General features: G+C 36.6%; 1 pseudogene; it reads left to right on the top strand.

The window, feature by feature from the left end:
- The first annotated feature begins 1,864 nt into the window (after positions 1-1,864).
- LOC123784249 (proteasome subunit beta type-3 pseudogene) lies at positions 1,865-11,135 on the top strand (annotated as a pseudogene).
- Positions 11,136-15,042: the final 3,907 nt, after the last annotated feature.

The raw sequence follows: 15,042 nt of genomic DNA, 5'->3' as shown, positions 1-15,042 counted from the left end.
AAATACAATGAGGCAATATTTACATCAAAAACAATCTGTAAACATCTAGTAATATCATTGCAGCTACTATAAGAAGATATATCTTGTAATGTTTTCCCTCAATTTTATTTATATATATATGTGTGTGTGTGTACACACACACACACACACACACACACACACACACACTTTCCAGCTATTATGAGATACTTTCAAATGTGTTTGTTACTTCATTCGATCCACTGAAAATTCTAAAGTGCATCTTTAGTGGATATTCCTTGTTTTACAAATGATAAAACTAAGGCCCAAGTAAGAAAAATAATTTATCCAAGGTCATAGCTACAAAGTGGCATTTTGGGATTTGAAGGCAGATTTTCTATTAGCTGGTGTTCTCTTCTAGTACTTCAGAGTTATATCCCCATTTTGGATTGACTTTGTACAAATAAAAAAAGTTTTTTCTTCCTTATAAATACTTGTCAAAATAAAATGAAACAGGTGGTAAACCTATTGATTTCTTTGGACTAGGAACATGGTATTGAATATATAAAAATACATAATCTGACTTTTCCTTCAGATTCTTGGTTTGCCTGGGATGGTCCAATTAATTAATGCCTATTGTTTTGACATAACAGTGCCCCCTCTCATTCTCAGCAGTTCCCCCAGTCTTGATGATGAATTATATCTTAGTTAATTCAGGGAATGTAAGCTAATTATTTTTTTTACCAGATTCAAATTTAGCAAGAATGCTCTACATTTATAAAATGTTCCTGGGATGCCTTATCATATAACCTCTTGGGTCAGACTTCTAGGACTATATCTGATGTATAGCCAGATGAAAATAACAAAGATACGTGGTTTCTAATTTTCTTGAGTAGGCAGTTTACAGAGTTAATGGACTCCTGTTAAGTATGGATCCTGGACCACATCACATTTATCTGTTCTGTTTATAAATGATACATATTCCAAGAGGCCATTTGGGAATCTGCATTTGGAATGAGCACCCCGGGTATTCTGAAGCATGCTAAAATTTGAAAACTGTTGGTGTAGAATACAGTGGCTTTCTCAGGCAGATCCATATTTGAATTGTTGAACTTGCATCTTTGGAAAGTTGTATAATCATGAACAAATTTTCTCAACCAAAACTTATGTAAAAATGGGGAAAAGACTTCTTGCCTGACATAGTGTTCTTAAACGAACATTTATTAGTCTTCATTCCCAAAGTAGGAAACCTTCCATTAGTAATTCAACATGTTGGAATTTACTCCTTGATAAAATTCTGAAAGGTTTTTTTTTATCTTCAACTACCCTTATTAAAATGAATGGAGGAGAGAAAATTCAGGGAAGACGGCAGACTAGGAGGAGCGTGAGCTCACCTCACCCACAGACTGCTAAGATAACAGTTATATCTATGCAACTAAGTCTGAAAATGACTTGAAGACTAGCAGAACAGACGTTTCATAGTCAATTGTAGAAAAGAGGCCACATCAAAAGGGTAGGTAGAAGGAATGGAAAAATGGTTGGGAACCAAAACCCCTGTGAGACTAACCACAAATGGGAGGGACACCACAAGCATGAAGAAACACAAAGGATCAGACCTCACACCAGGCACCCCAGGAACAGGGGACCCACACTAGGAAGGCAAGTGCCCATGACCTGTGGCCTTGAAAACCAGTGGGGTTTAACTTCAGGAGCTCTTAAAATCAGAAGGGATTAGCATACTTTAAAAATTAGCCGCCTTAACTCTGGGAGAGCAGGAGGGCAAGGAAACTGATTTCCTGCCCATAAAGAGCCAGCTTAAAAAATAACTCGCCCAAGACAGCACAAAAGCAGCAGTTTGAAAAGAGCCTGGGGTATACATGAAGGAGATTAATTTGCTAATTTTAGGATGTGCACTGGAGGAACAGGGATCTTCACAAGATTTCTCCAGGAAAAACAAAAAAACAAAGACTGGCAGGTACCGTTCTCTTCTCCAACCAGGAAAATGAGACACTTGTGTAAGGCAGTGTAACACTCTCAAACTTTCTTGCTAGTACTGCAGGCCCTGCCCCTGGGTTTTCCCACAGACTCACCCCATCTAACCCACCCACCTCAGTAGGCATCCCACACCCTGTAAGCCCCACCGACCAGGACCAGCAACACTCCAAAGTGACTCCTGCCTTGAGGAGAGGGAGAGATAACCCCACACACCAGTGTGCCCACAGTTTCACCAACTGAGCCTCTTAGCTGGCTGCACAGGAAGCAAGTTCAGCCACTTTGTGCCTGTAGCTATGGCAGAAAGGCTAACTGCAGCTGCTTAGTCTGACTGCAGCCCACCAATGAAAGCCTCTCAGCTGGCCTTGCAGGGAGCAAACCCTGCCTTTTGGTGTGCCTGCAACTGGAAGAGAGACTAATTGCAGACAGCTACCCTGACTGCTAACCCTGCCCAGCATGGTGGCCTTGACAGGCCTCTCATCAGTACAGGGAACAAACCCTGCCCAGTGTGCCCACAGCAGTCGTTGGGTCATTGCAACAGTCTAAGATAAAGACTGAAGTGGCTTAGCCACAAAATCAGGGCACAAGCAGCACACATAAGAGATATCCCTGCAGTGCCTGGTTCTAATGACTGTGGATGATTGTGCTACAGGGCACCACAAAAGGACCTCTTCTACACAAGGCCACTACTTTCAAGATGAGGAGATGGAGCTGACCTAATACATAGAAACAGAGTTAAGCAAAACGAGACAGGAATATGTACCAACTGAAAGAATAAGACAACACCAGAGAAAAAGAGCAAAATGTAAAATGTTGAGAACTTAAATAAATAGAAAACAAAAGTAAGAGGTGAAGACTTCAATAACAAATTAAAACTGCACTAGAGGGAATAACAGCAGATTAGAGTATGCAGAGCAATGAATCAGGATTCTGGAAGACAGGGAAATCAAAAGCAACCAAGCTGAATAGCATAAAGGGGAAAAAATGAGAATAGGTTAAGGGAACTCTGCAACATCATTAAGAATAATAACATTTGTGTTACAGGGATCCCAGAAAGAGAAGAGAGAAAAGGGGGCAGAAAACTTACTTGAAATAATAATGAAAACTTACCTAATCTGGGGAAGGAAGCATATCCACATCCAGGAATCACAGAGAGCCCCTAACAAGATCAAGCCAAGGAGATCCACACCAAGACACAAAATAATTGAAATGGCAAAAAGTAATCATAAAGAGGGGATTTTTAAAGCAGGAAAAGAAAAGAAAACAGTTACATAAGGGAAAACCCATAGGCTACTAGCTAACTTCTGGGCAGAAACTTTGCAGGCCAGAAGGTAGTGGTGTGATATATTCAAAGTGCAAAAGGAAAAAACAAAAAAAACAAAACAAACCCTGCAACTAAGAATACTCTACCTAGTAGCAAGGTTATCTTTCAGGATAGAAGAAGAGATACTTTCCCAAAGGAGTTCATCACTACTAAACTAGCCTTATAAGAAATGTTAAGGGGAATTCTTTGAGTAGAGAGAAAAGGCCATAATCAGAACCAAAAAAAAAAAAAAAAAAGAAAAGAAAGGAAAAATATTTAATCACTAAAAGCAAACATGTGGTAAAGGAAGTAGTTTAATCACTTATAAAGCCAGTATGGAATTAAAATACAAAAGTAGTAAAGTCAATTATACCTATAAAAAAAGAAAAAAAAAGCAGTTAAGGGAAAAACAACAAAAAAGATATAAAATATGAAAACACATAAAACATGGAGGGGGGACTAAAAATGTATGCTTTTAGAATGTGTTCCAACTTAATCATCACTTAATATAGACTGCTAGACACATAAGTTGTTATATATGAAGCTAATGGTAACCCCAAATCAAAAACCTATAGTAGATACACAAAAATAAAGACAAAGGAACCCAAGCATAACACTAAAAAATCCATCAAACCACAAGGGAAGAGAACAACAGAAGAACAGAGAAAAACTACAAAAACAACTAGGAAACAATAAGCAAAATGTCAGTATATACCTATTAATAATTACTTTAAATGTAAATGGACTAAATGCTCCAATCGAAAGACATAGGAGGACTGAATAGATAAAACAAAACTAAATGAATCTACATGCTGCCTACAGACACTCACTAAAGACTTAAGACATACAGACTGAAGTGAAGGGATGGAAAAACAAATGCCATGAAAATAGAAGGGGGGGAAAAAGCCACAGTAGCAAAACTTATGTCAGACAAATAGACTTTAAGAAAAAAACAGTTGTAAGAGACAAAAAAGAACACTATATAATGAGGGATCAGTATAATAAGAGAACAATTATAAATAGCTGTGCATCCAACATAAGAGCACCTAAATACATAAAGCAAATATTAGACAGAAAAGGAGGAAACGACAGTAATATAACAGTAGTAGGGGACTTTAACAACTCATTTACATTAATAGATCATTCAGACAGAAAATCAACAAGGAAAGTATCTGAATAGCACATTAGACCAGATGGACCTAACAAATATACAGAATATTCCATCCAAAAATAACAGAATACACATCTTTCCAAGTGTATATGCAACATTCTCCAGGTTAGATCACATGTTAGACTACAAAAAATATCTCAATAAATTTAAGAAGATTGCAATTATATTAAACATCTTTCGAACCACAACAGTATGAAACTAGAAATCAATGACAAGAAAATCTGGAAAATACACAAACATATGGAGGCTAAACAACAAGCTACTAAACAATGAATAGGTTAACAAATAAAAGAAATTTAGAAAAAATGCACAAAGACAAATGTAAATGAAAACACAACGGATGAAATCTTTGAGATGCAGCAAAACCAATTCTAAGAGGAAAGCTTATCACAATACAGGCCTACCTCAAGAAATAAATTTCAAACACCTGATCTTAAACTTGAAGAGTTAGGAAAAGAAGAAGGAACAAAGGCCAAAGCTAGTATAGGAAGGAAAAAGATTAGAGTAGAAATAAATGAAATAGAGACTTAAAAAAAAAAAAAAGATCAATAAAACTAGGAGCTGGTTCTTTGAAAAGATAAACTAAATTGAGAAACCATTAGCCATACTCATCAAGAAAAAAAGACTCAAAAATCAGGAATGAAGGAGGGGAAATAACCAACACCACAGAAATACAAGGAATTACAAGAGAATATTATAAAACTTTTATGTCAACAAACTGGACAACCTACAAGAAATGGGTAAATTCTTAGAAGCATAAAATCTTCCAAAACTAAATCAGGAAGAAACAAGATTTGAACAGATCAATTACCAGTAATAAAATTGAATCAGTAATCAAACTCTCAACAAAGTCCTGGACCAGATGGCTTCACAGGTGAATTCTACCAAACACTTAAAAGAGTTAATATCTATTCTTCTCAAGCTATTCCAGAAATTAAAAGAGTAAGGAAAACTTCCAAATTCATTCTACAAAATCCAACATTATCCTAATACCAAAACGAGTCAGAGACACTATAAAAACAACAACAACAACAAAAACAACTACAGGCCAATATCTCTGATGAACATAGATGCAAAAATCTTCAAAATATTATCAACTGAATTCAGCAATATATTTTTTTAATCATTCCCACAATCAAGTAGGATTTATCCCAGGGAAGCAAGTGTGGTTCAGTATTCACAAATCAAATGATGCGATACATCACATTAAAAAGAGAAAGGATAAAAACTATGATCATCTCAACAGATGCAGAAAAATCACTTGACAAAATACAACATTCACTAATGATGAAATTTCTCAACAAAGTGGGTTTAGAGGAAATATAATGAAGGCCATATATGAAAAATCCACAGGTAACATCACACCCAGTGGTGAAAAACTGAAAGCTTTTCCTCTAAGAACAGAAGAAAAGGATGTCCATCCACTCTCACCACTTTTATTCAACATAGCACTAGAAGTCCTAGCTGGGGCAATCAGGCAAGAAAAATAAAAGGCATCCAAGTTAAAAGGAGAAAGTAAAACTGCCACTATTGCAAATGACATGATACTCCATATAGAAAATCCTAAAGACCACTAAAAATTATTAGAAGTAATGAAAGTATTCAGTAAATTTGCAGAATACAAAGTTAACATACAGAATCATAGCAGAAAAGGAAATTAAGAAAATAATCCCATTTTCAATTACACCAAAAAGAATAAAATACCTAGGAATAAACTTAACCAAGGAGGTAAAAGACCTGTACTCTGAAAACCATAAAACATTGATGAAAAAAATTGAGGATGACACAAAAAAATGGAAATACATCCCATGCCAATTGGATTAAAAGAATGTTGTTAAAATATCCACAACACCCAAAGCAATCTACAGATTCAATGCAATCTTGACTAAAACACCAACAGCACTTTCCTCAGAACCAAAGTAATACTGAAATTTGTATGGAGCCAAAAAAGACACCCAAATAGCCAAAGCAATTTTGAGAGAGAAGAATACTGCTAGAGGTATCACAATCCTATATTTCAAGATATATCTACAAAGCTATAATAATTAAAGCAGTATGGCACAAAAAATAGACACATAGATTTAACAGAATAGAGAGCCCAGAAATAAACCCATATTCACATGGTCAATTAATCTACAACAAAGGAGGCAAGAATATACAGTGGGCAAAAAAAGCTCTTCAATAAATGGTTTTGAGAAAACTGGAAAGCTACATGCAAAAGAATGAAACGGGACCGCTTCCTTATACACTACACAAAAATAAACTAAAAATACATTAAAGACCTAAATGTGAGACCTGAAACCATAAAACTTCTAGAAGAAAATATATGCAGTAATCTCTTTGACATCAGCCTTAGCAACATTTTTCTAGACATGTCTCTAAGGTAAAGGAAAGAAAAGCAACAATTAACTACTGGGGCTACCAACAAAATAAAAAGTTTGTGCATAGCTAAGGAAACTATTAACAAAATAAAACGGCAACCTACTGAATAAGAGAAGATCTTCACAACTGATATATCTGATAAGGGCTTAATATCCAAAACATATAAGAGCATATACAACTTGATGAACAGAAAGTAATTTGATCAAAAAATGGGCAGAGGATCTGAATAGATATTTTCCATAGAAATACAGATGACCAACAGACCCACAAAAAGATGTTCAACATCACTAATCATCAGGGAAATGCAAATCAAAACCACAATGAGATATCGCCTCATACCTGTCAGAATGGCTATTGTCAAAAAGACAGGAAATAACACGTGTTGGTGAGGAAGTGGAGAAAAAAATCTTGTGCACTGTCGGTAGGAATGTAAATTGGTATAGCCACTGTGGAAGACAGTATGGAGATTTCTCAAAATATTAAAAACAATTGCCATATGAGCTAGTAATTTCTCTACTATTTACCCAAAGAATACAAAAACACTAATTTGAAAAGATATATGCACCCCATGTTTATTGCAGCATTATTTTTAATAGCCAAGGTATGGAAGCAACCTATGTGTCTATCAATAGATGAATGGATAAATATATGGTGTGTGTGTGTGTGTGCACATGCTGGACTATTACTCAGCCATAAAAAATGATGCATTCTTGCCATTTGTGACAACATAGATGGGGCTAGAGAGTATTATGCTAAGTGAAAAGAAGTCAGACAGAAAAAGACAAATACCATATGATTTCACGTATATGTGGGATCTAAAACAAATGAATGAACAAACAGAAAACAGACTTGATACAGAGAACAAATTGGTGGCTGCCACCTCAATAAAAGTAAAACAAATATAAGTATTAGTCCTACTTCCAGGCCCCGGTGGTGACCACAGAATTCCAGATCTCTCTCATGGCTGACTGGCTGTATATCAGACTGGCTGGACTCACCATCAATGTCCAGACAATTGCCCAGCACCTCAAGTTCTGGATGAACCTGTATGAGTTAAAGTATGGTTGGCAGATCAAGACTTATGCCCTCATGAGCATAGTGGCCAACCTCCTCTCTCAGAAACAGTTTGGCCAATACTACACTTTGAGTTGGTCCCAAAGATCTTTAAGCCCTTCATTGTTCTCTACATCTCATCAGCTGCCCCATGGTGACTGATAACTTTGTGGTCAGCAACATGTGCAATAAACAAATGTATGGGATGTATGCACCTCTTTGGGAACCAAACATGAATCCAGAGCACCTGCTTGAAACCATATCACAAGCCATGCTGAACGCTATGGACCAGGATGCAGTGTGAGGCATGGGAGTCATTGTTCACATTTGTCATTTTGAAAGGGACAAAATCACCAGTAGGACACTGAAAGCCCAAAGGACTTATTTTCAGCCCCAGAGCCCCCTCAAAAAAATAGGTTTTCCTTCACACACACACAAAAATACTTACCTTACATCACACACAAAAATTAACCCAAAATGATTAAAGACTTGAAGACCTGAAACCAAAACACTCTAAGAAAACAAAGGCAGTGAGCTCCTTGACACTGATTTCGTCAATGAATTTTTTTATCTGACACCAAAAGCAAAAGCAACAAAAGTAAAAAGTGGGACTACATCAAACTAAGAAGCTCTTGCAAAGCAAGAGAAACTATCATTGTAATGAAAAGGCAACAAACTGAATGGGAGAAGATATTTGCAAACCATGTATCTGATAAGGAACTACTATATAAAACATATAAAGAACTTATAAAACATATAAAGAACTTACGCAGCTCAACAATAACAAAAACCAATTAAGAAATGGGCAGAGGATCTGAACAGACATTTTTCCAAACAAGATATACAGATGGCCAACATGTACATGAAGATATACGGTCAATATCACTAATCATCAGGGAAATGCAAATCAAAATCACAGTGAGATATTTTACACATGTAGGAATGGCTAGTATCAAAAAGACAAGAAATAACAAGTGATGGCATACATGTAGAGATAAGAGAACCCTTGTACACTGTTGGTAGGAACGTAAATTGGTGCAACCATTATGGAAAATAGTGTGGAAGTTCTTCAAAAAATTCAAAGTAGAACTACTCTGGTATTTATCTTAAGAAAATGAAAACACTGATTTGAAAAGATAGATGCATCTCATGTTCATTGAAGTGTCATTTATAACAGCCACAACATGGAAACAACCTAAGTGTCCACCAATGGATGAATGAATAAAGAAGAGGTCACACACACACACACACACACACACACACACACACACACACACACTGAAATATTACTCAGCTATTAAAAAGAATGAAGTTTTGGCATTTGTGACAAAATAAATGGACATTGAAGGTATTATGCTATGAAATTAGGGAAAGACAAATACTGTATGATCTCTCTTATGTGGAATCTTAAAAAAACAAACAAAAAAACAAGCTCGTAGGTACAGAGAACAGTCTGGTAGTTGCATGTGTATATGGCATGGGGAGGGGTGTCAAAATGGGTGAAGGTGGTCAAATTTCATTACAAAATAAGTCATAGGGATGTAATGTACAGCATGATAACTAGAGTTAAACTGCATTACATATTAGTAAGTTGCGAAGAGAACAGAACTTCTCACAAGAAAAAAACCTGTAACTATGAATGGTGACAGATGTTAACCAGACTTATTGTGATGACCATTTCATAAAATATACAAATATCAAATCATTACATTTAATGCCTGAAACTAGTGTTATATGTCAATTATATTTCAATAGAAAAGTAAAAATTCTATTAAAAAGGATGAAGGGAGAAGAGGATATAACCATTATTTCTACTTCCAGTTTCACATAGCAATAAAATGTTAAGAAGTAATTTTATTACATAAAATATTATACCCCATAACATTTGATTGATTCATTGAACCACATGAACTTTAATACTTTTTAATACTGCCTAGCAAGGTTGAAAAACTGACAATGATCTAGGAACCTAAAAATTTTGAAGGTATATAGGAAAGATGCCATTTCCACTTAGGAGACCAGAATACTGAGAAAGTGGTTTACCCAAGGTTGCACAACTGTTAAGTAGTTGGGCCATGATTCTAATCTAGATTCGTGACCTCAAACTATCCCCCCCCCTTTTTTAAGTAGTATCCAATGCAGGGCTTGAACTCAAGACCCTGAGATCAGACATGAGCTGAGATCAAGAGTTGGACACATAACCAATTGAGCCACCCAGGCACCCCAAACTCCTTTTTAAAAAAAAAAAAAAAAAAACAAATGACCAGGGGGTGCCTGGGTGGCTCAGTCAGTTGGGTGTCTGCCTTCGGCTCAGGTCATGATCCTGGGGTCCTGGATTGAGTCCCACATCGGGCTCCCTGCTCAGTGGGGAGTCGGGAGTCTGCTTCTCCCTCTGCTCAGCCCCCACCAATCTTGTGCACTCTTGCTCACATGCTCTATCTAGAAAGAAAGAAAGAAAGAAAGAAAGAAAGAAAGAAAGAAAGAAAGAAACCCCAAATGACCTGCATAAATCACGTTAGGCCACAAAAACAATTCTCAATACATTTAAGATTAAAATCTTACCAAACATCTTTTCTGACCACAAGAGTATAAAATTAGAAATCAGCCATAAGAAAACTGGGGAAAAAAAAAAAAGGGAAAACCACAAGCAGAGACTAAATAACATGTGACTAAACAATCATTGGGTCAATGAAGAAATCAAAGACGAAATAAAAGCATACCATGAGACAAATGAAAATGAAAACAATACTCCAAAATCTACAGGACACAGCAAAAACAATTCTAAGAGAGACATTTATAGTGATACAGGCCCACCTTAAATAACAAGAAAAATCTCAATCTAATCTTACATCTAAAGGAACTAGAAAAAGATCAAAGAACAAAATTAGTAGAAGGAAATAATAAAGATCAAAGCATAAATGAATGAAATAGAGATTTAAAAAATAGAAAAGATTAATGAAACTAAGAACTGGTTCTTTGAAAAGGTAAACAAAGTTGATAAACTTCCCGCCAGACTCAAAAAAAAAAAAAAAAAAAGAAAGAAAGAAAAGGAAGAGGGAGAGATGGTTCAAATTAAGTTAGAAATGACAGAAGTTACAATTAATACCACAGAAATACAAAAGATCATTTAAAAATGACTATATCAGTGGAGACCTGTTTTGTGACCCAGAACATGGTCTATTCTTGAGAATGTTCCATGGGCATTAGAATAGAATGAGTATTCTTTGGTTCTGGGGTGTAGTGTTCTATATATATCTATGAGGTCCAACTCGTCTAGTATGGCATTCAAAGCTCTTGTTTCTTTGTTGATTTTCTGCTTAGGTGATCTGTCTATTGCTGATAGTGGAGTGTTGAGGTCCCCTACCATTAACGTATTTTTACCTATAGGTCTCTTTATTGTGGTTAAGAGTTGGCTTGTGTATCTTGCTGCTCCCCTGTTGGGGGCATATATATTTATAATTGTCATATCCACTTGTTGGATACATCCTTTAAGAATATATAGTGCCCTTCTGTATCTCTAACTATAGTCTTTAGTTTAAAATCCAATCTGTCTGATATGAGAATTGCTACCTCAGCTTTCTTTTGAGGTCCATTGGCATGAAAGATGGTATTCCATTCCTTTACTTTCAGTCTGGATGTATCTTTAGGTTCAAAATGAGTCTCTTGTAGACAGCAAATGGATGAGTCATGTCTTTTTATCCAATCTGCAACCCTGTGGCATTTTATAGAGCAATTCAGTAATGTGGCGGGATACAAAATCAATGCTCAGAAATCAGTTGCATTTCTATACACGAATAATGAGACGGAAGAAAGAGAAATTAGGGAATCCATTCCATTTACAATAGCACCAAAAATCATACGTTATCTCGGAATTAACTTAACCAGAAACGTAAAGGATCTATATTCTAGAAACTACAAATCACTCTTGAAAGACATCGAAGAAGACACAAAAAGATGGAAAAATATTCCATGCTCATGGATCGGAAGAATTAACATAGTTAAAATGTCCATGCTACCCAGAGCAATCTACACTTTCAATGCTATCCCGATCAAAATACCAATGACATTTTTCAAAGAACTGGAACAAACAGCCCTTAAATTTGTGTGGAACCAGAAAAGGCCCCGATCACCAAGGAATTGTTGAAAAGGAAAAACAAAGCTGGGGACATCACAATGCCGGATTTCAAGCTGTACTTACAAATCTGTGATCACAAAGACAGCATGGTACTGGCACAAAAACAGACACATAGACCAACGGAACAGAATAGAGAACCCAGAAATAGACCCTCAGCTCTTTGGGCAACTAATCTTTGATAAAGCAGGATAAAACATCCAGTGGAAAAAAGACAGTCTCTTCAATAAATGGTGCTGGGAAAATTGGTCAGCTACATGCAAAAGAATGAAACTTGACCACTCTCTCACACCATACACAAAGATAAGCTCCAAATGGATGAAAGACCTCGATGTGAGACAGGAATCCATCAAAATCCTAGAGGAGAGCATAGGCAGCAACCTCTACAACATCGGCCACAGCAACTTTTTTCATGACACATCTCCAAAGGCAAGAGAAACAAAAGATAAGATGAACTTGTGGGACTTCATCAAGATAAAAAGCTTCTGCACAGCCAAGGAAACAGTCAAAAAAACTAAGAGGCAGCCCACAGAATGGGAGAATATATTTGCAAATGATACTACAGATAAAAGACTGGTATCCAAGATCTACAAAGAACTTCTCAAACTCCATACATGAGAAACAAATAAAATATAAAATGGGCAGAAGATATGAACAGACACTTTTCCAATGAAGACATACAAATGGTTAACAGACACATGAAAAAATGTTCAAAATCATTAGCCATCAGGGAAATTCAAATCAAAACCACACTAAGATACCACCTTACGCCAGTTAGAATGGCAAAAATTGACAAAGCAAGAAACAACAATTGCTGGAGAGGATGTGGAGAAAGGGGATCCCTCCTTCATTGTTGGTGGGAATGCAAGTTGCTACAGCCACTCTGGAAAACAGTGTGGAGGTCCCTTAAAAAGTTAAAAATTGAGCTACCCTATGATCCAGCCATTGCACTACTGGGTATTTACCCCAAAGATACAGACGTAGTGAAGAGAAGGGCCATATGCACCCCAATGTTCATAGCAGCAATGTCCACAATAGCTAAATCGTGGAAGGAGCCGAGATGCCCTGCAACAGATGACTGGATTAAGAAGCTGTGGTCCATATATACAATGGAATATTACTCAGCTATCAGAAAGAACGAGTTCTCAACATTTGCTACAACATGGACAGCACTGGAGGAGATAATGCTAAGTGAAATAAGTCAAGCAGAGAAAGACAACTATCATATGATTTCTCTCATCTATGGAACATAAGAACTAGGATGATCGGTAGGGGAAGAAAGGGATAAAGAAAGGGGGGGTAATCAGAAGGGGGAATGAAACATGAGACACTATGGACTATGAGAAACAAACTGAGGACTTCAGAGGGGAGGGGGGTGGGGGAATGGGATAGACCGGTGATGGGTGGTAAGGAGGGCACGTATTGCATGGTGCACTGGGTGTTATACACAACTAATGAATCATCGAGCCTTACATCGGAAACCGGGGATGTACTGTATGGTGACTAACATAATATAATAAAAAATCATTAAAAAAAAAAAAAAAAAAAAAAAAAAAAAAAAAGAAAGCAAAGAGCTAAAATTTTCTCTGAATAAATTTTTCACTAAAAAAAAAAAAAAAAAAAAAAAAAAAAAAAAAAAGTTAAAAATTGAGCTACCCTATGACCCAGCCATTGCACTACTGGGTATTTACCCCAAAGATACAAACGTAGTGAAGAGAAGGGCCATATGCAACCCAATGTTCATAGCAGCATTGTCCACAACAGCTAAATCATGGAAGGAGCCGAGATGCCCTTCAACAGATGACTGGATTAAGAAGATGTGGTCCATATGTACAATGGAATATTACTCAGCTATCAGAAGGAACGAGTTCTCAACATTTGCTGCAACATGGACGGCACTGGAGGAGATAATGCTAAGTGAAATAAGTCAAGCAGAGAAAGACAATTATCATATGGTTTCACTCATTTTATGGAACATAAGAACTAGGAAGATCGGTAGGGGAAGAAAGGGATAAAGAAAGGGGGGTAATCAGAAGGGGGAATGAAGCATGAGAGACTATGGACTCTGAGAAACAAACTGAGGGCTTCAGAGGGGAGGGGAGTGGGGCAATGGGATAGGCTGGTGATGGGTAGTAAGGAGGGCACGTATTGCATGGTGCACTGGGTGTTATACGCAACTAATGAATCATCGAACTTTACATCAGAAACCAGGGATGTACTGTATGGTGACTAACATAATAAAAAAATTAAAATAAAAAAATTCAAAAACAAAATAAACCTAAGTAGAAGTTCAAAACCAACATATATTTATTGGATATGTTTTGTTTTGTTTTAAGATAGCCAGTGCCTCTCACTGCTCTCAGTCAAGAGTTGACAAACTCCTTGAGGGCATGACAAAAGCACAGGTCATTACATTGGGTTACGATCATCATGAGTGTTTATTGAATGTTTGTTATAGGAGTACTATTTTGGGGTTTGAGTATATCAAGGGGCATAGGACAAGGTCCCTGGCTGGAAGTAGTTAAATCTTAAGTGGAGAGCAAGCATCTCAACTTCTCAAAGATGGCTAGTATTATAATGCAGCATACATTTGGTGCCAAATGAATGACACAGACAAGTGCTATTATAAGAGTTTGGTCATTGTGAGATGGGAGAATCAGAGCTTCTCATCAAAAATGGAGAAACAAATTACCTCTTGCTGATTTTCAGTCATATTAGGACCTTACCTTAGGTACTCTCCACAAGGAACAGTCTTTCCTTAGACTACATGTTTCATTCTTGCATTTTTTCAGTTCTCTGCTCAAATGTGACCTCAGAGTAGCTTTCCTTGACTGCCATGATGAAAACAGACCTCTTCTCTACCACAGATATATATTCCCCCTTTTTATCTGAAATTCAGTTGTTTACTTGTCTATTGTCTTTTTCATAATATAAGATTCATGAGAACAGAAATCTTGCCTTGTTTATTATTATTTGTCCATTGTCTAAAACATTATCTGCCATAATATAGGTATTCAGTTAATATTGAGTAAATGGGTCTTGTGAATCAAA

The sequence above is a fragment of the Ursus americanus genome, chromosome 4, assembly GCF_024610735.1.
Source record: "Ursus americanus isolate L20-20 chromosome 4, mUrsAme1.1.p, whole genome shotgun sequence".
NCBI classification, from domain to species: Eukaryota; Metazoa; Chordata; class Mammalia; order Carnivora; family Ursidae; genus Ursus; species Ursus americanus.
This window is presented reverse-complemented; position numbering and strand designations above follow the sequence as displayed.